We start from the raw sequence: 25778 nt of genomic DNA on the forward strand, positions 1-25778 counted from the left end.
GCTGGCCGTGGCTTCCCGCCGCCCCCATTGGCCCGGGACGGTGAACTGCGGCCAATGGGGGCCGCGATCGGCCGAACCTGCCACGTCAGCAGGTAAATAAACTGGCCCGGCCCGCTAGGGTGCTTACCCTGGCAAGCCGCGTGCCAAACATTGCCGACCCCTGGTATAGCCTGTCCCACAGGGCTACTGCAAGAAGGCAGTGCACTTGTCCACAGGACCTACAAGCCATGTATAGCTGAAGGAGAGGAGATGGGATGCCATAGAAGCATGATGATGGAGTTCTACTGAGTGGTCTGTGCCTTGTTAGTTGTATTCGTGGGCAGCCAGAGCTGGAACAAGGCAGTCTGGAGCTTCAGACACACCATGGTGTTGGGGTCCCCGTGAATCTGCAGCAGTGTGTGACAGCAGGGGGCAAGGCAGGGGTGGCAGCCGAAGGCGTCCCTGTACCTAGCTCAGCAGCTGGGGTGTTTCTGCTTGGATCCAGGCCTACTACACTGTTCTTCTGCCGCACACAGCCCCTCCCCCCCACTTTAGTTGCAATTAGTGCTGCATGGAGGTGCATTGGGTCGTTCATCCCTCACAGAGCTGTTACTTCAGGCTCAGGGAGCCAACCCTGCATCAAGGGCCCTCTGTTTATGTTTTTGAACGGCTCTTTGCTCGAAGCTTATTCTGAAAAAAAAGAGAACTGCTCTTGTACTGAAATCTCATGCCTCTGGGAGTGCCTAGGCCTCAGTCCCGCCCTGTGTGAGGGTCTCTCTGCACACAGCATTGACCTCCGCTGTGGTGCTGCATAGCCCTGTAGGAATGACTAGTTGGTTTGGATGATTATCACCCTCCAGCCTGCCTGTGGAGTCATCCCAGTGTAGCCCACGTCTCCACGGAGACCTGAGCACTGTCCCATCAGCAGCCAGACTGGATGTGCTGCTGCATACGCACTGGCTCCCCCGGCTTGACCGCTTGCTTAAGGGATGAATGGGCCTTTTCACAACCCTGGCCGTGGGCAGCTGTGACAGAGTGGTTTTGAGTGCTTCCGAGGGGATAAATAAACACTGCAGCTGGTCTGCCATCATGTGAAACTGATGTTATTTGCAGCTTAGTCAGTGTCTCTTATGCACTGGCATCATGTAACTCATGACCTGTGCGCACAGCCACATGGCTTTTCCCTAGGACACCGTTGATGTGAATGGCCAGTAGCTTCAACAGTGATTTACACCAGCTGAGGCTCTGGCCTCATGTCTACAGAGCCCTCAGGATACCACTTTGCTGGCCCATGTTATACACCCATCAGGATCTCACAAGCAAAGGGTTTTGCTCCTACTGCTGCCTGGGTTTTAGGCCCTGAGGATACCTCTGCTGTAGAATATGTAAGTGAAGGGAAACAAGGAGCTGAACCCCAGAATGTGTATCCAGTGTTTGGGATGTTTTCATACGTGATATATATGGGCTGAGACACTAGGCTGGATTTTTCAGATGGGTGCATGGGAGTCACACGACTAAAAACTCTGTGACACTGGGATGTTTCTTCACAGAAATAGCTGGAACTTGGGATTTAGAGCCAAACACTCCTTGAAGCTGCAGGAAGTTAAAGAAAGCTGGATCCTGCCGTCCCTCTGAAAGCAGCACCCGATCCCCAACCCTGGGGCTGGCCTCTTGTCGAGAAGGGGCTCAGGGTACAGGACACCAGAGAATTAGAAACTGCAGGCAAGAAGTTGGGATTTATTGTCCAAAGTCAAGATAGTTTTTTGTCCTTCAGTGTTTGAGATCCTATTTCTAACAGCATAAATTACCATTTAAATAAAGTTGGCGATTTGGGTTATGCATCGGATCCCTAGCCACACTCAGCAGAAAGGGAGGAGGACTCTCAACCAAGCAGCAGTTTCTGAAAATCACATCACACCACTCAGAAACATCACTTACTCAGCTAGTTCACAGCTATTTAGTTAAGCTGAGTCTTTTAAAAACTACAAACATCTTCACTAAACCACTTGGATGAAAGTGGCTATATTCAACTGCAAGGTATTACAACGAGAACTTTTTGGGACAGTGGGAGTTTGGGGGGTCAGTGAGAGGAGAAAGTGTTTCTACTTTGGTTTGAAAGTTCTGAACATATTGATCGATGACCCCACCTCATCACGCTAGTATAGGAGAGCCTCACAATCTTTAATGTATTTATCCTCACATCCTTGTGTGTAAGGTACTATTATCCTGAGGTTATAGAGGGGGGAATTGAGGCACAGAGAGGCTATGGGCCTTGCCCAAGGTGACTGGGTATGTGGACAGTGCACATTAAGCCCCTGCTCTAGCTCAGGTTTGAGCCCAAAGCTCCTTCCATCCACACACACACACGTTCATCTGACGTGGGTCTGCAAGCATGCAGCTCCTTGGACTTTGTGAGGAGCAGCCCTGGTCCCTGCTGTGACTCCGGTCCAAACCCTGTCATTTTGCAGTGTGGGCACAAGTCAAACAATAGACCCGAGTCTGAAGGTCTGTGTAGTGCAGTATGGATGCAGTAGCACGGGTGTGAGATTTGGGTCCAGCAATTGTAAACCCAGGTTTACATTGCAGTGTGGATGCTCAAACATGGGCTTGGAAACATCAAGGCCACACACCCAAGCCCCACACACCCAGGCCCCACACAGGCTTAGTGCATGGTGTCAACATTCCTACAGAAGAGTGTGGCAACTTGAGGAATTCAACTCAAGTCTCCCAATTCCCAGACTAATATTCTAACCACTGGACATCCTTCCTCTAAATACAACATCAGGTTTGGTTTGGGGGAGTAGTGTGTGTCTACAAGGGGAAAGATTTTTTGAATAAATCCAAGCAACAAGAAAAACAAGTCATTCACCCATTATAATACATCCAACCCAGAATATACAGTGACATAATCTACCTGCAAGGAATCTGTAATTAATTCAAATAATTACCCTTTGCCATGAAGAATCTTAGACGATATTGACTGGTTAATAATCTAGGTGAAACTTTCACCTTGTTTACTGAGTGGCTGATGCTTCAGAATGATAATTAGGGAATAGTTAACTGCAGGATAAATCAACCTTCAGCTAAGATGAATGCTACAACCGCCCTGACAGATTCAGCCACCACAAACAGCTGACAGCTGCAAAGCTTTAAAGTGAGGAGAACGAAGGCAGAGAAAATAAAGGAGCAGGTAGGAAATGTACCTTAGTGCAGTCAGCTGCAAAGAGGGTCCTTATTTTGTGTTTGCAGTAGTCTGCCTTCCCCCCCGCCCCCCGCAGTGTGATTTACCATAAAACCTGACTGAGGGGTTGGTGGCCATAGGACCATAATCAAGGTGTACACAGCTTCTTGACAGACTGTCAGTTCTTCAGTCAGTAATAGTGGGGTTCTCAAAAGTAACGAGGGGCCCACCGTCCACTGATTTCAATGGGCGGTAGGTGCCTCGGCACCATTATAAATCTAATCCAAAACTCATTGAAGCCAATGGAAAAACTCCCTTTGCCTCTAGTGGCTTTGGCTCAGCTCCTAAAACTCTGTGGTGCGGTTCCCATCTCTCCCATTGACTTCTTGTGCAATTTTGTCCTCAGGCCACAGTTTTCTAACATGGCCATGCTGGGTGCCCAGACTTTGGGCCTGTTTTTTTTTTTTTTTTTTTTTTTTTAGAGTTGCTAAGCACCCATAACTCCCATGGACTTCAGCTGGAAACTCTGCAAATCAGCCCCCAGTCCAGCACTCAACAATTAAGGCACACAAAACCCAAGGCTACGTCTGCAAATGACCTTAACCCTTCTGTTGTACAGCAGGGCTGTCATTTGCTATAGGTTGGGGGCCAGCTGACTCCCCCCAGACCTGCCCCCACAAGGAAGCAGCCTTGGGTGGCAGATTTGGCCTGGCCACCCCGCCTTTGTGCTAGGGGGCAGCCAGACCAAATTTGAGTGAATAGCATTGCCACTCCATGTGCCAGATTGCAACACCACTTGCTTTTGATGGAAGGGCAGCCAGGCCAAATCTGCCACTCTAGGTCTATGGGGGGGTGAGGTGGAAGGGGTGGCAGATTGTATTGAATGGCCTCTGGCACCCTCCTCTCCACCTGCCAGCCAGCCAGGAAACAGGCGCAATGAGAGCCTTGGCCAAAGATGAGCACAGAGTGGGCCAGGCCCCAATCCCTGCTAAGGCCAGCCACTAGTTCAATGCCTTCCCCCAATCCCACTGTCCTCTCTACTGCCTGGGATAAGACTGGTCTGCCACCTCCCTGCCCCCCTCCAGGCTGGGACCGGCCAGCTAACTCCCTCCCCTCCCCCCCATGAGCAGTCATGGTCTCAGCAGGGAGGCAGAAATGGGGAAGCTGGCACAACTTTGCCCCCTTCTACCCTTCTGGAATTTTTCTGAACTAACACCTCTCTTCTCCTGCTCTAAAATGGGGATAACAGTCACTACCTACTTCATGGGGGGCTGTGAGGTTTCTTGAATTAATGCTGGCAAAGCACTTGGAGGCCCTCAGATCTCTAGTGTCACAGGAGTGGTGGTGGTATTGCTACTGCTATTACTAATCATCTTAAATAATGGCTTTACTGAGTCGGGCAAACTCAACATGCCTAAAACCCTTGACAGAGATGAACAGAAAACTAACCTCGATGGTGTGAAAAGTACGTGACTCAGTTACCAGAACCTGCTGTTTACAAGTGGCAGGGAAGAGCATATTTGCTCAAATGAGAAAAGGTCAAGGCAGAGCCCCATTGCTGTTTGTTAATCAGTAATCTAAAGTACAACGCAGCTTTACTGTAACAAACCGAGCCAGGCACCTTCCTCACCGTAGCCATCATTTCAAACTGGGAATTCCAGACCAAAGTAACAATTTAAAAAAAAGACGTACTCTCAATTATTGGTATGTTCACTCTCTCCGAAGGGGGGGAGGGGAAAGAACCTTTATATTCTATGTCATTGTTTAACTTAGCCTAGTATAGGCAACCAAAGAATAAAACATAACTTAGGACATTGTTTCTTTCATGGGAAATTCTCTTTTGAAATCAAATTCAGATGCAGTGAGAGCGGGTTCTGCTCCACAACAGCATTGTCTGAAGGCACAGCAGTTCTGAATCTGGCCAATGTACAGCCCCTCCCACTGACTTATTGATATGTAACTTACAAAGCCATCTACACTACCTCTGAACCTGGTCCAGATGTCTGGACCCTGGTCGGCAGTTAAAATTCAAACGTGGGCATTAGTGAGCATCTTTCTTTCTTTCTTTCTTTCTTTCTTTCTCTTTCTGTGTGTGTGCGCGCGTACTCCTTTATTGTCTTCTGCCAATGAGGTGGATTGCTCACATTGTGGGCTCTGTGCAAGCTGCAGTTAGTATTCACTGGGAAAGGTTTTCCAGTTAATGATACACCCAAACCTCTTAACAAAAAAAGAAATGCTTGCACCAGAGGTCCAGCTAGTCACTGCCTGTCATTTGTAACGCTAATGTTCATGTCCTTCAACTACATTAGAGAGACAAGGTGGGTGAGTTAATATCTTTTATTGGACCAACTTCTGCTGGTGAGAGAGACAAGCTTTCGAGCTTACACAGAGTGCGTCTAGCTCCAAAGCTTGTCTCTCTCACCAACAGAAGCTGGTCCAATAAAAAGATATTACCTCACCCACCTTGTCGCTCTAATAGCCTGGGACCAACACAGCTACACTTTGACTACATTGGCATCTAAAGTACTGCAGCCCACACAACTATTCCTCAGAGTTTACACTAAAAGCAAATGAGGGATGTGAAATGTCAGACAATAGTGTACAGAGAGCCAAAAAGCAGACCTATTACTAGGGTCCAGCTCCTCCAGTGTGCACCTCTGGCTGATTGTGAGTAGCGGCCTGTTTCTCTCACTGACATAAGGCATAGAGGCGGAAGTTACATACACAAACATTTGCAAATTCATCAGTACACAACGCAGATCCAGTCATGTAGCAACTTTTGAATCAGAAGCCATAGAGATTACCAAACTACAGGTTTTACCTTTTCCAAGAAAACAATCACCATAGCCAGTGGTGGAGCCCGCAGAAGAAAGCAGTGATGGGGAAGGAAGTAGGATAACAATTCATGATCAGCACACCTCAGAAGGTGAGCTTAGGGTCAGTTCCAATAAGTGCCCTACATTTTGGATATAGACCTTAAACTTGTCAGAATAGCTTAAATATTTGAGGTTGCCCCCACCCCAAGCTCTACAATTCTCCCTCATAAGCCCTCAGCCCCCTCGCCTTCCCAAGCTGCCCCAGCTTCTTCCTAGCCTCAAGGTAGGGTTAAGGGCTTGCTGGTGAATGGAGGCAGGGATTTCACTATATGGCAGCTCACTTTGGGGGTCTGAGCTCCAGAGTCCCTTTTAAATTACAAAGAGACCAAGGACAAAGGCTCACTGTGCCCTGCTGTACTGGAGTGTACATAATAATAATAATAATTAATGGAGATATTCCATCTCCTAGAACTGGAAGGGACCCTGAAAGGTCATTGAGTCCAGCCCCCTCCTTCACTAGCAGGACCAAGTACTGATTTTGCCCTAGATCCCCAAGTGGCCCCCTTAAGCATTGAACTCACAACCCTGGGTTTAGCAGGCCAATGCTCAAACCACTGAGCTATGCCTCCCCCGTGTGTGGGCCATCCAGTTGTCCATACATGGCCAGGGAAGAGCCAGCGTTGGCCATCCAGTTGTCCCTGAAGAGGCCACCCCAAAGCTGAAGGTGGGGAGATAGAAGGCTTCTGGACTCCCTTTAAAAACAATACACCATGAAGAAAGTGTGTAGGGGCCAGTGAGGGCTCATTACACTGGGCCAGGCTAAGAAGGGAAGAAAGCCCATGTAGCTGGACGTTCACAAACCTCAGAAAGTGGCTTCTCTCCCAATTTCTCTTGGACTCCAGAAGAGGAGGGATTTGGAATCCATCACTGACTTATTGTCTGCCTAACTGGAGACATGCTGGTGTCATTGACATGAGGGTAGGGACCATGGTCAGGGGAAAGCAAGGACAGCTGGTGCTTTCCTATCAGCTACAGCTGCACTATTAGCCCCTTAGGACCATTGGCAGCCAGTGCAAATGGCTGGAGAACTGGCCCAGCACTGCTTATGCAGAGCTAAGGGATTGCCAAGGAGGCTGATTCCCACCATTTGCACAGTCCTCTCCTTGCACCAGAGTGTGCTGTGCTGAGGAGCTGGGCCAGTGCGTGCTGGTTTAACCATCACTGAGAGGAGCGGTGAAATTCATTCCTACATCTCTGTTGCCTGGGTCTGCTGGGCTGTTCTTGCATTGGTGTGCAGTAGGACATGTCAGGGTTACCTGGATGGCAAGTTGAGCAGTGAATGTGCCTAGCTGGCAGCCTTTGCTGCACATAATGCCACATGTGAATGCACGTGCTCATTACTCACCATCACTAGCTAGATGTTCAACACCCAGCCCCACCCCTGTGCTATAGTGAACATCCAGGCCTGGTGGAAGAAGAAATACTCCTGAACTCTCCCACAACCATCTGTTAATTTTCCCCTAAAGTCATAATTGGTTTTCACTGGATGGCACAGCCGATACCATGCACACGTCACCATGAATCAGAACACTGCAGTCACATTGCTGAAGCCTGCAACCTCCTACATCACATGTGAGTTAGCAGTGTCAGTGTGCTTAAAGCTGAAACTTTGCCTCTGGCACCTATGTTGATGTATGAGGAACGACTCAGACAATGACAATTCTGCGCATGTGTTTTTCCATAATTATTGTGCTTTGCTGCATCTTAGCATTTACTAGTGTATAAATTCAGAATTGGCTATTGCTTGAGTTTTAATGAAATCCCCTGCAGCTGACTTCCTCATCCGTCAGCTTCATAGCCTCAATGAAAACTGAAAGTATGGCGAGCGTCTACAGGACCACATTTCAACAGACATGGGCCCAAACTGCAAAATTCAGATCCAGCTTTGAGTCAGCACAGCCCCAAGATTTAGAGGCCTTCAAATCCCTGACTGTGATTCAGGCGTATCTCAAGTTTAGTGTGTATAGGGACCTCCCCATTTGGAGGCCAAAACTGGAAGTGCTGATCAGCTGCAATTCCCCGTGCCTTCAGGCCTTGGCCACAGTATAGACAGGTGTTACAATGCTGAAACAGCTGGTATGTTATTTGGTAAATGGGCTTATGCTTGTTTTGACCACAGATATGATGCATGCGCCCCAGCAGTGTGCAATGATTAGTGGCTGAGGATAAGAGGAACTGGGTATATCATATTCTGGTGAGAGTGAGTTACAGATCCCCCCTTGTGCCAAGCCTCAGGAGAGCATATGGCTCTGTTGCAGCACCAGCGAACGCACTTTAGATCAAGCTGGAGTAGTTCCTGCCTTCCGCTCTGGAAGCCCCATGTGTATTGTTCAAGATGGCAGCTATCACAAGAGCCCAAGTGTGACCTTGTTGCAGAGCAGAAGAGAAGAAATATGGACTCAGGTTTGTCTAAGTGCCAAATTCGGGGGGGGGTTGCCCATTTTTCACCTTTTTCTTTCTCATTCTCTTTTCGTTTTTGAGCTCGTCGAGGGAAAGAGGGAAGAAAGAGGCATCAATGCCACTCCACAGGGTGGTGAGTGTGTAAATATCTGTGTTCTTCCCTCTACTCCTTGCATCCCAGGGTGAGAAGAGAAGGAATCTTTGAAACATTTATGGTGAGTGACTTGGCCTGTGATTTCTGCCTGATATTGTTTGCTATATGTATATGTGATGGTTTTCTATTGAGAGTGCCAAATGAGTTCTGAAGGAACACGTAAGGTGTGCATATTGCTGTAGTAGAAGTTGAAATGTAAGGTGGAAAGGTTACTGATGCCACTAGCAGCTGAATGAAAGTTAGGAACAAGTTTTGTACACAAATGCTGAAAAGCAAAAAAAAGATATTTTGTGCATTTGATCCAGAGCAGAATTATTTATTTCTGTGATAGTAAAAATAACTTTGTGCAGCAAAAATGGCAAACAGTCAGCCTCTGAGACAAACTTTGTGAACTTTTATGACTTTGTACCAGTTGGAAGTTTGACATTTCCTCAGAGAAATGGCCCAATTTGTGCACTTTTTATGGCAAAATAACAGTTTTCTTTTTCTGAAAATGTCTTTCATTTTGGTTTTCTGAGATTCTCCAGGATGATTTTTCACCACTTTTACAAGGACCAAGATTTTTCTTTGGGTAGTTCCAGAGGGCACATATGTCCTGAGGAGTGTTAGAGAGTGGACGCTGGGGAAATTAATGTGGTTTTAGGGGTTCTCTGTTTTCTACAGAAAGATTAACAATATACATTTTTCAGTTGCTTCTTAAATGACCCCTTCCCTAGTTTAGAACATATATTAAGCAGTACATAAAAACTCCATATTTTTATGCTCAAAGAGATCCGTGCACAAGTTGGGTAACAATGAATAGGTGTAGAGCCCTGCAAATCTGGAGATATCTACTTTATATCTGTGGCTATCCACGGACCATGTCTGCAGATTGCAAATCTGATGCAGATACAAATTTTGTATCCACACAGGGCTCTAAAAATGTGATCACTTGTGGGTGAAATAACAAATGTTGTGCCTGCAAATACCTCTTTGAGAGCAAACTTGGCTACCATTTGGTGCTTCTTTGAAAAATTGACACTAACGGAAATAATCCTCCTCAAAGACTCCTGAAATGGATACTGAGGGCCTGTCTACAGGGTGGGATAATGCACACTACAGGGGTGTGATTTCCTAAAGCACACAAACATGTTGCATATTAATTGGTTGTTATAGACCCTGCTGGTGTGCATGAGAGAACCTTTAGTGTGCACCAGCAGAGTCTATAAGGACCAATAAATATGTAGTATGTTAGTGCACTTTAGAAATCACACCCCAGAGAGCACATCACCTCGCTGTGTAGACAAACCCTAACATCTCTTGAAGAGTTTTTAAAAATTTCCCTGTCCAGGCAATGTATTTATATGGATGTTTTTCTAGGCAGCCTCAGTATGAGCGTGGTGTGCTCTACAATGTTGGCTGAGTTGCCATGTTAACGTCTTGTTATTCTTACCAACCATGACAACTACTGTAGAAAAATCAAGTGCAACCTGTTCTAATGTAAACTAATTTCAGATTGCCCCTGGCGATCCCAGCAACCTCACCAAGCCTCTTTTTTGCCAATTTCCCTGCCGCCCTTTTTTTTTTAATGAGATGTGTTCTCTGTTTTAAGTCAGGGCATTTCCTCTTCTCCATCTGACAGTACCACCCATTACCTATTCCGAGACATGCTGTGCACCTCCTCCCACGTGTTATAATTAGTAGATTGAAGCTTCAGGGAGGTTTTTCCAAGGGAATCAGCTAGTGCAGGATTTAGCCAAAAGCCTATTCAGAAGGGCATCCCTGCATAATCACTAAGCAACAGAGCCCTGTATTCTGCAATGGGTCCTAATTTGTATCTAGGGGCAATTCCGCATATAGGTAATTACCTACAAAGCACTGTATTGCCTTGACCCAGCTAGCTCTAAGGTTGTCCTTTCTCCTATGGTTTAACATAGTAGTTTTGGTGAACGAGGCGCTTATTGCCATCTGTTCCTAGGCCTGAGCAAATGGAAGCAAATAGAGACGCAGTCTCTAGCGAGGAACCTGAAGCTCTGAACTTGACCCCAGAGTCCAAGTAGGAAGCAGCTGCGCTGGTAATTTGGAGGTGCTTCATAAGATAGCTTTGGGTGGGGAGCATTGGAGCAGTAGGCTGGTTAGTTGAACATAGCTCCTAGATGAGTGTGTTTGCTGGGTGTGCTATAAATTACTATATGCACAACTGCATTAAAAGGAGGTTTTTCGCGTAGCACCTGCCCAGGCTGCTAGTGCTCTGTTAAGGCTACCGAGGATCTCTATGCAAAATAAGGTGCCGGGCTAAAATGTAATAGACGTGAGTTCACCCAGACATTAACGTTGGACTGCTGGGTTTTTTTTTAAATTGTAAAACATACAATCACTTTTGCCCTTCAGGGCCAATTTTTTGGCTCCATGAATACAAGCACAACTCTTGCAGATGTAAGGTCTGATGCTGGCCTCATTCTGCCTGCTTTGTGCTGTTCTGGCAGCACGAAGCAGGCAGAAAGCCAGTTTAGCAGGCCACTGGGGGCTCCAACTCGAACCAGGACTGAATTGGTTCCTGTCTCTCCCGAGAGTTGGAGGGCAGTAAAGGTGGCGTGGAGGCTCCTTACCCCTTAGCTCATCACAGCTGAGAATTGAGCCATAATATCCCTTTGTACACAGTGACAACTGCCTGTGCAATGCACATGGGTATGTGAGCACAGACGCTAACTCCCTGATATACGTTTACAAATGCTCGAGATGGGCCATAGGCTCCGGTTTGGGATGTAAATTAGCAGACCAGAGGCCAGGGCATGAAGTAAAGACTGAATTAGGGTTTGAATTTAGACGCCAGCCATTCCAAAGCTCATGAGCTATTTTCACAAGATTTTAGGCCAAAAGGGTAGATTCATTAGAGAACATCTAAACGCACTAGATTTCTACCCTTTTAGTCTGAAATCTCACAAGTATGGCTATTTTTGTGAGACTTTGAGCGTAGCCAAACTGGAACCATAAACCTGGACCTTTCCAATAGTGGGGCTGACCCAAAGGGGAGGGTTTGGATCCGAGGAGTCATATCAGAAATGCCCACACGCCTTTCTAGGGGCACTTTTCTGTGCACAAACATGGCTGCCCATTTTGTGGGTGTATGAAAGGAGGTCAGCTGCAAATCTGACCCTGAAAAATAAAACCTTGAAGAGAAAAAAAAAACCCCACCCTCTTTACCAGCCTGCGCGTGTATTGCGCCAAATTCTCTCACACTGAAAAAAAAAAGTAGGACCTGGGAAGTGATTGGCTGGCGATAGCATCTGGATAATTGCTTCCACTATTTTCCAATAATAATTAAATCCAGTCAGGTATCCCACTTTGATCAATAGCTACCACCTGGACAGCTGCTTTACGAAATAGCTATTTCCACATTAGGCTGTATCTCCTCTCTGTTAATGCTCTGGCTAAGCCTCCTCAGTGGGGGACAGACCATTTGTGAGGGGTTTATGTGAGGCTACTAGCAATGGATCCTGTGCTGGGGTAGGTGATTTCTGGCAGACAGTAGCAGACAGCTAAGCAGGTCAGAACTGTAGGGAGGAAACAGTGTAACCAGAACACGTCTGTGCCCTCCTGGGCGGGAGGTCCCTGCTTCCCAAGCGTAGCCTTCTAGCCTCCCATTGTTGCCAGTTCATGACCCTGGCCTCAAGCCAGCAACTAGCAGGGGTCGGTGGGCCAGTAGGAACTTGGGGGCCAGTGGCCAAGAGTAGAGGGACAGTAGAGTGCAGTGTTGCCAGCCCACTAGGAAGGGATAGACTCTGGCACTGGGAGTGGGGCTAAAGGCTAGGGACGTGGATGGTATTTCACTAGTCTGAGGGGTGGGGTAGAGAAGGAGCGGGGGCTCCTGCTAGCGGCTGAGGAAAGATGGAAAGGGCCCGCTCCTCAGTAAAGAGCACTTGTCTGTAGAGTGGGTGGATGGTTAAGTCAATATAAGTGCTTAAACGTTTGCCAAAATACACGTTTACACAATGGACTATAATAGTCAATTGAGTTTCCCTAGGGATAAATTTGGCCCGGAGAGTCTAAGTATAATATCAAGAGGCTCTAGACACTACAGCCATAGTATGGTTTGAGGGCCAGCCGGTATGTGTCAGGGTCCAGAATAAGGGAAAAGGCGTCTGCTTTTCACCCACTGCTCCAAACTGGCACACTCCCCTGCCCACCTGAACTCTGCTCCAATTGCAGGGGCTTTGCTTCATCCACTGGGCCCATTCCCAGCCAAGAAAGCTCCTGCAAGTCCTATAAATCACTCCCTTTCCATCGAAGGCAGGACTCTGGAAATGCTTGTTCAGCGCAATGATGGACAGACTCCATGGAGGGATTTATAGGATTTATAGGGGCTTGCTGAGCAGGGATAAGGCTTGGCAGATGAGGCATGTCCCCTGTAACTGTAGTTGGACCTTGTAATTGCAAATGAGGGGGAAGGCGAGACGGTTCCAAGGAACGCGTTAACAACTGTACTTGCTACTTGAATACTTGCGCAGACAGTATTTGGCAAGTCCTACCAACTAGAGGAAGCCTACATTATCCAGTCGTCTTTCAATGTAACCATGTTAATTTGATTCAGCAGACATAGTTTTGTTATGGATTTATAGTTCTAGTTACCAAAGTATCAAAAAGGCATTTATTGGTGATACAATTAAATAGAAGGGAACGAAAACTGGTTAATTTATTACCAACACTCCTCATTTCATTTAGGTTTTCCAACAAGGCAGTTTCAGATGCTCTTTATGTAAAGGCCAAAATAGGGTGACCAGATGTCCTGATTTTATAGGGACAGTCCCAATTTTTGGGTCTTTTTCTTATATAGGCTCCTATTACCCCCCACCCCCTGTCCTGATTTTTCACATTTGCTGTCTGGTCACCCTAGGCCAAAATGATCTCACACAGGTAGGGCCACCTTTAAGACTTTTCAGCCACCTTCTTGAGATAGCGAGCAGTACAGCTACACAGATTCCTTTCATAGCATTAACACACAGGCCAGCAAAAGGAGACCAAGAAATTGCTTCTAAATTGTTTCATAAACCCAGTGATTCACAAGACCTAGTCAGTGTCCCATTTCTGATCTTCTGGGTTTTTGATTTCCCAGTTTAGCAAAATGAAATGATCCCCTTCTCATATTCTACCATATCTTGAAAACCATACATTTTCTAAGAAGGAAGGTTCTGTGCTTGTACCAATTTTAGTCTCTGAAAGTGTTAAATCATAAGATTATCTTGTTTGTATCTGACACACTACCAGGGCAGATAGCTACGTTCCAGCAGTGCCAGAAGTTAATTTTATAGACTTTTGGTTGGAAGCTAAGCAAAGCATTTTAATGGGACTACACATGGACTTAATTTTAAGCACATGCTTAAGTGTTTTATCAAATCAGGATCTAATGTTGTTTAATTTGTTCTGAGGCAACATTTGGGCTCATAGGGAGAGCCATCTAATCATGGCAAATTTGCCATATACTCAGCCAATCACATATATCTGCATATTTAAACCTTAGCTGGAGTTTCACTAGTTAGCTCTACAACTGGTCACTGCTGGATTACTGAAGTATGACATACTGAGTCACACTCCTGTTTTCTTGACAACTACACAACTCATTTTATTATTTGCTTATTACGCACCTACTGTCAAGAGGCTTGATGCCCAGTTTGGAATCTGTCAAGAAAGTAAACCACTCATCCATTCACCTTCATTATATCTATTAGGGTCTCTCATTGATGTCATGTCTGAAAGCTGCCGAATCACCTCCATTCATTGGTAATTACGTGCTATTATGCACTGGAGGTTCCAGTGTTTGCAATTACAGCACTAAACATGCAACTTATTGGTGAGAATAATTGCAAGGTAAATGCATCATTTCTCGATGCTTCTGTTTGATGCTCACGGTAGTGCTATTTACTTAATTCATTTCATGATTAATCTGTTGATCTTTTTGTTATAATTAGTTTTTAACTCTCGTGCCTCAAATTGTCTTTATACCTCTTCGCTCCTACCGCTCAGCTGCTATTCAGTCTAGCTGCGTTCAGTCTAGCTAGAACGTAGAAAAGTGACCTTTGGCAGCTCTGATGCTAAGGTGATTCACAACCAGTAACTAGCGTTTATTTCTGTCTTTACCTCTCCTCTTGGGATAGTCAGTTTGTTGAATACACAACCTTCCCTGTTGTGATATATAAGGGCCTTTTAAGAAGGTTTCCACAACTGCTTGTGGGCTGATCATAACACAATGGATCATTTTTAGCCTCTCTTAACTTTAAGGTACAATTGTTTCCTTTTACGATAAAGATCTCACTACGGCAAGAAATCTTGGCAGTTCTGAACTCTCCCCTCCCCTTCTTTAAGTACATTTTTTTCATACTGGAAAGATAATTAAATGGATAAAAGAGGTTGATTCAGTGCATTCAAAATAAAGTTTCCACCAGAGCATTTTTTATGTATGGGCTGAGCGCTCAGCTGTCCTTCTAACAGCATGCGTGTCCCCATCTCCCTTGTCCTCTTCTCTCCAGTGAGCAACATTGAGGTTTCGGGCTTATTACAAGCCCTCCACATGTCTGAATGAAACCCATTTGCACCTTCCTCCTAGCCACCCTTTCCCCATCTTTATTCCTGTTACACTGCTCCTTAAGCTCTCCCTGTTCTCTGGTTCCTTTCCATCATGTTTTGGCCTCACATACCCACATAAATAAATAAATAAATAAATCCAAATTTGACCTAGCGTCCACTCATTTACTTCCCACCTGCCTTGCCTCATCTAAGCTCACTGAACACACTGTTTGCAAGTGTTGCCCGGAGTTCCTCTCCTCCAGCTCCAGCTTACATCTCTTGCAGTCCGAGTTCCTAGCCTTTTTCTGTACTGGAGGTGAGTGCAGAACAGAAAAAAACCTAGAAATGAGCCTGGAATCAACCCCCCAGCTTCAAATCCTCCCCAAACCATGGGTAAACTCAGCGCAGTGAGAGCTGTAAGGGAGTTTTGTGGTTTGGCCTCCTTCTCTGAAAAAGTCAGAGCCGGTGCTACCGTTAAGGCAAACTAGGCGGTTGCCTAGGGCGCCAAGATTTGGGGGCACCAAAAAGCGGTGCCCCCAATTTTTTTTTACAGCGTTCCTGGGCTGGGCTGGGCTGCCGGCGGTGCGCTGACACATGTGGCTCAGACTCCCTCTCCCAGCGCAGCGGCCGCTCCATGCAATTATTGTCATTGCCCGCTGGGGCGTAGTAGAGCTGAGCTGGGGTGGGGAGCCCTGCGGCAGCTCCCCCCACCACCCTGAGGCACCCCCCCCACGGCAGCTACCCACCACCCCGGCCTGAGGAGCTGTGCGGCAGCTCCCCACCCCAGCTCATCTCTGCTATGCCCCCTCCCCGAGCGCGCGGTCGCCGCTCCACTTCTCCCACCTCCCAGGCTTGTGGCGCCAATCAGCTGTTTGGCGCTGCAAGCCTGGGAGGGGAGGAGAATTAGAGTGGGGGCGGCATGCTCGGGGAGTAGGCAGAGCAGAGGTAAGCTGGGGTGAGGAGCTGCTGCACGGCTCCCCGGGGGGGAGCTGCTGTGGGGGGGGGGTGCCCCAAGGCAGAGGACGGGGGAGAGGTGCTGGGGGCGGGGGCGGCTCAGGGCGGGGGGGGGGGGGGGGAGCTGCCGCGGGGGGGGGGGGGGGGGCGCAAGGTTGAAGTTTCGCCTAGGGCGCGAAACTTCCTTGCACCGGCCCTGGAAAAAGCACATGACATTAAAGAAGTCATGCTGATGTTAGCTAAAGCCTGAAGTCCTTATTTAGCCAAATCTACCACTGAGATCAGTGGACTTTTACTTATGGATTAGATAATGTATCAAACTATTGTTACAAAATCAGTTGCGCAGTCAATCCCATTATCTAGCTAAGAGTGTAAATTCCATTTTCATATACTCTTCGGTAGGTCTGTCGGTGTTAGGATCTGGCCTGGAGTTACATCCCTCTAGCTAGCAAAGAAGAAAGCAGTGACGTAGCAACTATATATAAAAAAGTGAATTCATCTTTCTATAGCTGTGGCTGGCATAACCTTAAAAAAAATTAAAGTTGACATGGAGTGTAAATAAGTGAACAAATTGTGTTATACTGCCTGGATGAACAGGGAGAATAGAGCAGATACAGCATTGTAGAAAGGGGAAATCAAGACAGAACAATTCAATCAATGTTACTCTTTAACATCAATGGCATCCGTTTGGGAGAAGCAAAATACCAACTCATGGTGATGATGTTGCCTGAAAGGTATTCTGACAAGGTTAGTGACAGCCATGTCAGACAATGCCGTGTTTGTGAAAGGAACAAGAGATAATAACAACAAAGCACTTGTTTAAAGTATATTGTCATCTCCCTGATCTTTGAGGATTTCCATGTACTGACTCAGTTACTGGAACTGCCCCTCTTTTACATCTAGACTGGTGTTCTGCGGCCTAGTGTCCTTTTTTTTGAAGCCATTAATCTTGAATATCACATACCACATAGTGTGTACCTTGTGAAAGGGAAACAGGAAAATTATTGCAACGTGCCTCCCATGGTTGCTGGATAAAGATTTCTCCCTGTATAGTGTGTCATTTACATGTTAACTCGCATTTAGCATCTATAATCTACTCAAAATATTAGACTGTGATTTCAAAGGCATCTAAGGGAGTGAAATGTTTAGGTCCCACTGAAATTCAATAGGATTTAGGCACCTTCCTTCACCATATTTACTACCTGCATTTCTAAGGTGTCCATCATCAGAATATATGAGTGCCTACACAGCATGTTAATAAATACTTTACAAATAATTTAGGGGGATTATTTCCAGGAAGGGGGATTAATGTAACACACAGATCCTCCTCACAGCAAGTTGCTTGAAAAGGGGGCTATAAACCATGGCTCGTGAGTTCTAGTCTTGACTCTCACATTGTCTGACTTTGTGAGCACTATATTTCTCGCCCCCTTTTTCTCTGAGGGTGAAATTACCCCTGTTCTGATGACCAGAGCAAGAGTTATGTAGCACTTGGGGCCTGCTTTAGCCCTATTTTAAGGATTTAAGGGCCTTGTGTTGGCCCTCTGCACAAGGGTGCATTCCCCGTGGACAGTCGCATGAGAGTAACTGGGAGTACTTGTATGAGAAAGGTACATTTTGGCCTCCAGGCCCAGATCCTCAATGGTATTTAGGCGCCTAATGCCCACTGAGTTCAATGAAGTCAGTGGGAGTTTGGCACCTAAGTACCTTTGAGGAGCTGAGCCAAAAGCTTTTTCCTATAAATCTATCTATCAAATGAGCATCAGATACAGATCCCATAGAGCGCTCACACGTTTCTATTTGGAAGCACTGGGAGCTCTTTGGCACAAAGGCACCATGTACTGTAAATAGAAAGCAATAAGGTTCTGGACTTCCAGGCTTTAAAACCAATGATTGAGAGGGTAGTAGGAAAGGCTTCGTATATCTGCAGGTCTTGCGTCTCCTTTCCCTACACAAATGTGGGAGTCACAGTGACGTATGTGATAAACAAAAATGAATGTTGGCATATCTTGTACCGTGTACAATGTGTATATTTCCACACATTCTGCCTCTGCTTTGGCAGTCCAGACGAAACTGTTCATGTGAGTACCGCCTGTGTCATTCATTTTCAGCTATAGCCCCTTTTGCTTTACTATGCTGTTGTGAAAATGCTATTCGTCTTATACAACCACTGCATTGCACAATTAAGGCACATTATTTCAGCACAATCATTCTCCGGCAGTATTGGTCATAGTTGGAACAAAAATGCACATGAACACTACTAGTGTGCTAGTGTATTGGTTAATGCCACGTACAAGGGGCTGACCCCGCACTGTCTTGGGCAGAGCAGAAGCAGACAGCGTTGCACGCTGCAGCTGAGCAAGAGACATGGAAGACTGTTTCTGGGCCAGATGGAGCTACACCAGTTGATACTTACAGTGGCTTAGCCCCTTAGAGTCCTGTCACAAAAACCTTTGGGCCTAATTCTGCCCCTCTTGAAATCAGTGGCAAAAGCCACATTGACTGCAATGGGAGCAGCAGTGGGACCCTTCATAATTAGAGATTTATGGCTAAATAGCCTATTGTGTATCGCGGGTGCACTCAATGCTCTGTGACCAGGGGAAGCTTTGGCTGCCGCTTTTGTGCTCAGTAGAAAACGGATTAAAATGAGTTGCTTGAATTTCAGTTGGTTGTGTATGTGGCAATCGAAGGGCAGGTATAGTGTGACATGAGCCGTTTGTTAACAAAAAATGCAGGTAATAATATACAATTGGTGAGAGGTTGTCACTTTATGATGAAGCATTGTCCTGCTATTGTGTATGTGTATTTGCATTATTGGGGGGGGGGGGCGCATCCCTGAAATCACATGTTTAAAAAATTTTGTATACCATAAAAACATTTAGAAATATTTATATAAAATGATCTTATCAGTCAACAGCTTTTTTTAAAGCTTGATAATTATGTTTTCAATCAATTCCTACTTTTGTAATCAATTGTATTTTCTATTAGCACAATCCAATTCCCACTGGCATCAAGGGAAGTTTGACTATTGACTTCAATTAGGAGCTCGGATCAGATCCATTCTTACCAAATGCCTTTCCAGTATGAAGCCATTATATATTTTAAAAGATGTTACTAAATAACATTTATAAATAAATCTTCATGTGTACAAAATCATCATGCTTAGAATATATGTTGTAATAAGCTCTGATCCAGCAAAACACTTAAGCAGATTAATAGTCCCATTGAATACAACTGGACTACTCAGAAGCTTAATTTTTAAGAATGTGCAATGCACTTAGGTGCAGAAAGTTAAGTACATAATGGCTTGATTCTTCACTCAGAGGCATTTTATACTTAATTGGAGTTGGACTTTGTCAGCATTATTCCTGATTTATAGTGGAGTAAGTGAGAAAAGACTCTGGACTGGCAAGTGATGAAGCGCATTGGAACAATTGGAAAGAAGCTTGGTGCATCATGTCTCTCCTGTACTGCCATTCCTCTTTGTTCCTCAGCCACTCTGCAGTCTTTCATTGCAGTGGGAGTTAGGATCCTAAATACCTTTTGTGGATCTGAGCCTCAGAGACTCCATGTGTCCATGGAAAAACAATCCTGTGGTTTCCCATTTATTATATGCAGGTATTTGATTAGGAAAGGTACCATTTTCCCTAGTGTGGCTCCAGAATGCAAGAGCCTTCTAGTCACTTAAGCACCACCATAGGGCAGAACAGCTGAGTGGGATGTCTGGGAGGGGCGTCTATATTTGTCTTTAAGGGTGGTCATGGGACCGGACTGTAAACAGGATCCTTGATTATGCAAGTAGCCTAGAAGGGCTGAACTCACTGTTAGAACTGTAGACCCTGAGTAGGAGGGTGGATTTGGCTTCCCCATCCTCCCCATGTTTTACTTGCACAGTGCCTGATTATCAGGTTTTATGCAGCGAAGTGAATTTCATCCTGAATTATAGACTCCATCCTTTGTTTCACTCCTGCAAAACTGCAAAAATGATTTGCATTAAACACCATTGAGAAATCTCTAGCACAAAACTCATCTCCCAACAGCAAGAAGCTGTTGTTATTTTACCTTCTAGCAACATGTAATACGGTGAAAGAAATGTGGCTAATGAAAAAAAGGAAGCGTGGTTTGTCTCTGTGTGTGGTTTGTCTTTCTATATGACTGCCTTGAACTGCTGAAACATTTGAAGCTTTGGGCCCAATTCAGATCTGATGTAAGTGGTTGTAGTTCCAGAGCCTCCTCTGTGCTGAGGTTGGCCCTTTGTTTTTACTGTAGCCCATTTTTATGTGCGTGCTTTATAATTAGACTTAGATGTTGAAAATAATTCACTTGCTGCATTTAGCTGCTTTTTCCATCTGTGAATTATCCACAAATAGTTCATGGTTTGTCTGAATGTCTCCATTATTCCCAATTGTTTGAATATTTTCATAAATAAATTAGAACTTATGGCTTTTTTGTGAATTGATCTTATTTTGAGGACCCAAGTAGTGCATAGACCATGTGCTAGCATTCTGCACCGGAGTGAATTTCACTCACAATGCAGGCCTATTTTACAGCTACCTCAATTCCTGTCTCATTCCCTTGAATAGAGTGGAGAGTTAATCAACACCCCGGTGATGCTGTTGAATGAATTTTGCACAAAACATTATGGAGACTTTTACATTTCTGGTCATTTCTGAGTAGTAAAACTGCAGACTAGACGCATTCTTGTTGCTTCTACATTTTGTAAGTACCGCAGGGAAAAGCCACATACATTAAAGTAAATGTTCTGCAAGAAAGAGCTTTTAATTTCTATACACATTTTGCAAAATCAGAAAGAAAAGTCCTGATTCACCACCTTGTGCTTGGCTGATGATTTCAATGGAGCTATATCAATGTCCATCTGGAGTAGCATAGCAGTGAATCAGACTCATTGACTCTATAATTCATTACCTAAAACAGGTATAATACTATGTGTCAAATGCTGTTGTTTTACAAATATTTCATGCACTATGCTCTGTTCTGGCGTCTCAGATCTTCAGCACAAAAGGACAGAATGGCTCCAGAATTCAAATAGGCTGACTGCCATTTCAGTCAGTGGGACTACTTGTGTCAGTAAAGTGAGCTGGGCTTTGGTCTCATAGAGTTAGACAAATTGCTGTTGATAACAGTTACTACAGACAAAGTCAGGACAAATGGTTACACTTTTTATTGCTCACATTTTTGTTACCTGTTGCTGCAGCACAGACGTAGTGGGTTCTCTTACTCTGTTGTCACTAGTCAAGTGCAAACCATGCCCTGGGCAGATGGGACACAGGCAAAATTATCTTTGCATTTACAATGAGGGGAGCGGAGGAGGCAAAACACAGCAATCTTTGTATGGCATGGAGAAACTGTAGATGTGTCTTAGGAGTACACCTACTTTAACTATGTATGCTCTCATCTGTATACTCTGAAAGCTCTTAAAGCCACCAAAGGGACTACTATTTTTCTTGCTGTTATGAAGGCATAATTCTGGTTGTTAGGGCAAGTGACCCAATTTAGCAGTTGGCCCTTCACTCAGTCTTCACAGTACTGTGGTAGAACTTTTGACAGCAAATCATTGTGTTACAACTAGTTACTGGAATCAATCAGCATGATTTCGCTCAGGCTGATCATTTAAAGGAGATTATGAAATCATCAATCATCACAAGCAGCCAACTAACAGGTTGCAAAAAATGACAGCAGGTTTAAATCCCTTGGAGCTCCATCCATTTACACCAGCTGAGGATCTGGTCCAACACGTATATTTTTTACATCTCACTCACAAAGCACTTAATGTGTCTTATTAAAATATAAAGCCTAGTTGTACTGCAGTGGACCATGGCACATGCAGGAAATATTTCCCGTTTTGGGGGATTTACTGACAAACTATAAAGGGCAGAAACAAAGACTGTTCGCACTCGTTTAAAAATGGTGACTGGGGCTCTTGTCCAGCATGCACTGAAATGAATGGGATTAGAGAATGAGGCCCTGTAAATGTGGCGTGTTACTAGCAATTCAGAAAACAATGTTGATTTGTTTAAAATCATCAAGAGAGGAACCATCCAGAGAGGAAGGATGCCCAGAACTTGAGAATTCCTTGCTCTGCCACAGACTTTCTATGTGCCTCAAAAACAACAAAGAGTCTGGTGGCACCTTAAAGACTAACAGATTTATTTGGGCATAAGCTTTCGTGAGTAAAAACCTCACTTCTTCGGTTTTTACTCACGAAAGCTTATGCCCAAATAAATCTGTTAGTCTTTAAGGTGCCACCAGACTCTTTGTTGTTTTTGTAGATACAGACTAACACGGCTACCCCCTGATATGTGCCTCAGTTTCCCATCTGTAAAATGGGGATAATAGCACTGCCTGACCTCCCAGGGGTGTTGTGAGGATAAATACATAAAAAAATGGTGAGGTGTTCACATACTACAGTAACAGGGGAGCTGTTGGGTTTCATTGTGATAGCCCAATCTATTTTTTTCTCCATCAGAAGATTTCAACTCTTCCCTACCATATCAAAATCTGTTCAACAAGGATAATAATGAATTGGAAACTGACTTACATTGTACATAAGATCACGTACATTTACTTTCTTGGGTCATGTCTGACAGCTGCCTTTGGTGTTTTCAGGTATCATTCAGAGTCTTATCCTTGGGAGAAGTTTCTTTTTTTTTTTAATCTTTCTCCTTTTCAAGCTGAATGGCAGTTGCATTTTACAGTACAGAGAATAACATTACAACACATCAGTCTGGAAAGAAGACTTATGCTCTGTGACACCTGCATCTGAATTACTCCATTGGTTTACACTGGCTATCAGGAATCAGAGTATAAAAATAAAAGTTGAAAAATTCTTTCCAAACTCCTTACAAAAGGAGTCTGAATGGTTTGGGAAATGGTCACTGCCATCAGTGAAATACAGCCCCGTTGAAGGTGATGGACATTTTGTCATTGACTTCATTAGGCCAAGATTGCACCCCATATTTCTGAAAACGTTTACCTCTGAATCACCGTCATCAGTCTGACTCCAGCCTAGGTTGGTAGTATCTGAACATTGTTAATCTCTGGGAGCTATTTGGTGGGCTACAATATGCAGAAAGCTTTGACCAGAGAGATAACCACATCACAAAATTACCACCAGACACATGACTACTTGGTATCATTGTTGGCAGATAGGCCATGGACTGAAAGGGCATAGAGGTGAACTGTTCTTAGCCCAGCTAAGACCAGGTCTACACTACACAGTTCGTAGCCCTAACTCTGTAAGTGTCTACACTAAAATGTAACTCCCACCAATGTAACTCACCCACGACACTGACTTAATAACTCCACCTCCATGAGAGGCGTGGCGCTTAAGTCAATGTAGTTAGGTTGATGCCGTGTCAGTGTAGACACTGTGTAGCTTAAATCGCCCATTGCTGCCTTTCAGAAACCCTCCCACAATGCCCCATACTGGCAGTTAAATCAGTGCAAAAGCTCCTGATGAGGATACACATTGCTGACACAAGGAGCATAGTGTGAATGCATAAAACCGATGTAATTACTGCAGTGGCTGTACATCAACATAACTTAGGTCGACTTACTTTTGTAGTGTAGCCTGGCCCTAAAGGTGATGCCTCCATGTCAGCCTTCACGCTAATTAGTGAGTAGCAGGAATATGTAACATTTTTGTGCTTGTGCTGCACATATAGAGAGCTTCATTCTCCAGTGATGTCAATCCTTTCACCAGCACTAAGCAACTGTATTTTAATAGATACTCTGTATGAAACAACACAAAATTAAACACAGCGATAAAAATGTAGGCTCAGTCAAAAAGACAGTAACACTAATGTAAAACCAGTCTATTAAGAAATGTCAAACCTATTTTTTAATCTCATGCTTCAGTGAGGTTGTACCAGGTGCAATCATTAGTCAGTAAATTAATTATACATAATTATCTCCTTTACAGTCAATTCACTTGGCTTCCAATTTTCCACTCTTAGCTTAGTGAATCTCTCTTGCTATCTCGCTCACTGTCTCTCACACACACAAATCCATGGGTATGCAGGTTTTGGAGTACTGCCATCAGTTTGAGTCATGAATCGGTCTCTATGATTGGAATGATATTTATCTAAGATGGCAAACAAAGAAGATGATTAGGATGATAGGATAAATATTGTTATTGTGTTTATAGAGCAACGAGGGTGGGAGCTAGGACCCTGGAGGAAAGAAGAACCAGGAAGAAGGAGTAGGGAAGCTTCAGGGATTGTTTAGCTGGATCTATGTATCAAGGGGTCACTGCTTTTCTCTGGTAATGCTTAAAAAAAATAGTGGGGTTCAGAGGGTAGTGGGTCTGTGAATATTAGTGGCCACACAGGTACATTCAAGCCCAGCTAACTGAGAGGACTACTGTGTTGTGACACAAGAACCTGACACAACAACACCTGACAGGACTTTGGAAAAGTCTTGCCACATGGCGTTAGCGCTGGCACAAAGCACTATGGGCACTAAACTAGTCTAAGCTGGTAGCATGCCCTAGTCAGTAGTGTCAGTGCTGCACAGAAGGCACCATTAAGACAGTATTGTTCCAATTCTGGCAACATTATCATCCAGGCTTGTAGGGAAACAGAACAGTTGTGGCCATTGTACGTTTTTCCGTACACAAAGGGAAACTGTACATGGTACTTTCATTCTGAATGACATGGTTCTAGCTTAACAAAAAACACCACCACAAGGAACTAAAGACCATCTTCTATAAGAGAGAGAGCATGTTGTGGGTGCCTCTTCCTTAACATACTCGACCAACTCGGCCTCCAGAATAGGAGCTCCCACCGCTAAAGGGCAGATGCTTTACTCCTGTGGGAGTGAACTCATTTTGACTTGTTCTGTTCCATGCTTTTCAGTCTGAGTTCAGGATACAGGAGCATTGCATGGGGACAGGGGCAAGGGGGCGGTTGCTATTCAGCCTTTCCCAGCAGATTGGGCAAGTCTTCCAACTGCTTCTTTTTTAAGAGTGCAAGTGGCATGCATTCCTTTAAACCATGATTTATTTGTGCTTGCTGCTGCCAGCGTTATGGTTTGGGTATTTATAGTGAGCAGTGATAGGAATGGCTCTGGTTGTTCTTTGGGGTTGTTTGTAGTAGGATTCAAGATTGGAAAAAGTAGTAATTTGATCCCAATATTTCTAAAACGTATCTGCTTCATGAAGCCACATCTTGCCAGGACCTGAGTGCCCTCAACTCTCATTGAGTCCCATGGATGTTGAGGTCACCCGCATGTTAGCTATGCAAGGAATGCAGAATTGGACCCATAATGTGCTGCTGTTGCCAGCGCACTTATTTGTATGAAATTGATGAGTGCTTTCTTGACATGTCCACGTGAGCCAATTGTCCATGCTCATAGCTGACATGCTGTGGGTCTATATAGCAGGACAACATATGTGCATTACAGTTTGGCTGCTCTTCCACAGCTTTATGCCATAGACCACATGCATACGCCACTAACACACCAGCCTAATTCTGAATTCTAAGGCAAGTATTTCAACCTCTGCTTGTTTGGGTCGTGGTTTACAATCCCTAACAAGCAGCCACCCATGGTGAAGCCCAAATACCATCCCCGTTGATAGATGTATGAAAAACTGTAATTTTACTGCAATTAACACAATTTTAGGATTACTAAAGTTTGTGACTCATTGAAAGGGTAAACTATAGTCATCTTTGGA

The 25778-nt window shown here is 44.9% G+C and overlaps 1 long non-coding RNA gene across 3 annotated transcripts in view; it reads left to right on the forward strand.

The window, feature by feature from the left end:
• Window positions 1-25778, forward strand: part of LOC117886669 — a 44547-nt gene that overhangs the window by 10505 nt on the left and 8264 nt on the right. Inside the window, exons 3-4 of one of the 3 annotated variants that reach the window (XR_004648018.1) lie at window positions 8295-8651; window positions 19073-22193. This is a non-coding gene — a long non-coding RNA (uncharacterized LOC117886669). Of the gene's footprint in view, window positions 1-1529; window positions 2254-8294; window positions 8652-19072; window positions 22194-25778 lie in introns of those variants that run through there. The other 2 variants (XR_004648019.1, XR_004648020.1) reach the window with 2 other exon arrangements.

The sequence above is a fragment of the Trachemys scripta genome, chromosome 13, assembly GCF_013100865.1.
Source record: "Trachemys scripta elegans isolate TJP31775 chromosome 13, CAS_Tse_1.0, whole genome shotgun sequence".
Lineage (NCBI taxonomy): Eukaryota > Metazoa > Chordata > Testudines > Emydidae > Trachemys > Trachemys scripta.